Genomic DNA, 1,642 nt, shown 5'->3' with positions numbered 1-1,642 from the left:
TCGTTCTATAGAATATAGAACATCGTTTTTTTGTTTAATCGCACATCGGAACCAAATAGCATAACAATTTTTATTCAAAGCAGGAATCGTAATATCGTAATTGAATGAACAAATCGAAATAGAATATTCATTGGGGGTATGACATAAATGGGCCGGGAATCTTAGGAAAAAGATCTTTTAGATCTCTTTTTTTTACAATTCCTGAATATCAATCATATCGGAATCTTTTTTGCTACTACTCTAGATTGTATCTACCATATTTGTATATATTATGTTCCCAAAATAGCTTATGCTTATCTTGAGTCGCCCATACATTTAGGCTAAAAAAAGACTAAGACTCTTTTGAAAGCTAGTCAATGATGACCCTCCATGGATTCACCTATATAAGCCGCGGCTAAAGTTGCAAAAATAAGAGCTTGAATACCACTTGTAAATAATCCAAGGAACATGACAGGTATAGGAACCACTGAAGGTACTAAAGAAACAAGAACAACAACTACTAATTCATCAGCCAATATATTCCCGAAAAGTCGAAAACTAAGTGATAAGGGTTTTGTGAAATCTTCTAGGATGTTAATTGGTAAAAGTATTGGAGTTGGTTGAATGTATTTACCGAAATAACCCAATCCTTTTTTGGTAAGACCCGCATAGAAATATGCCACGGACGTAGGTAAAGCTAAAGCAACAGTAGTATTTATATCATTTGTGGGTGCGGCTAACTCCCCGTGAGGTAACTGTATGATTTTCCGAGGTAAAAGAGCCCCTGACCAGTTAGAAACAAAAATAAATAGGAACATAGTTCCAATAAAGGGAACCCAAGGACCATATTCTTCTCCAATCTGGGTTTTGCTCAAGTCTCGAATGAATTCAAGGACATATTCGAAGAAATTCTGACTGTCGGTCGGAATGGTTTGTGGATTCCGAACAGCTATAGTCGCTGAACCTAATAAGATGGCAATTACGACCCACGAAGTAATAAGTACTTGGGCATGGACTTGGAAACCGCCTATTTGCCAATAGAAATGTTGGCCTACTTCCACGCTGGATATATCGTATAAGCCTTTTAGCGTGTTGATGGAACATGGTAGAACATTCATATTGCCCTCTGACAGAAATAGAACTTAAAAAGGAATTATTTTGATTCCACTATCTCTTTCTCAACTCGTCTACTTGAATCATATATTTCAGTTCGGATACCAAGTAATCACATAATATCCCCAGTTATTTTTATCTCTTTTTTGATATTCAGAAATAGTAACCGATTCAATATCAATAAATCTATGGAGTTCCCGAAGTAATTGACTTATCTTATTATTAATCAACGATTTGTTATATAGCTAGAACGGCCCTCACAAATTGCGAATACTAATTTGTTAAGAATTAATCGGATTGAAGCTATAGCATCATCATTGGCTGGAATCGAAATATCTGCGAGATCCGGGTCACAATTTGTATCAATTAAACAAATCGTTGGAATTCCCAAAGTTACACATTCTCGAAGAGCCGTATATTCTTCTTGCTGATCAACGATGATTACAATATCAGGCAACCCCGTCATATATTTGATCCCACCCAGATATGTTTGCAAGTGATATAATTGTCTCTTCAACATTGCTGCATCTCGTTTCGGAAGGTGGTTGAG

Source organism: Eschscholzia californica, unplaced genomic scaffold, assembly GCF_041429995.1.
Source record: "Eschscholzia californica isolate CP2 unplaced genomic scaffold, dmEscCali1.0.p SCAF_284, whole genome shotgun sequence".
Lineage (NCBI taxonomy): Eukaryota > Viridiplantae > Streptophyta > Magnoliopsida > Ranunculales > Papaveraceae > Eschscholzia > Eschscholzia californica.
This window is presented reverse-complemented; position numbering follows the sequence as displayed.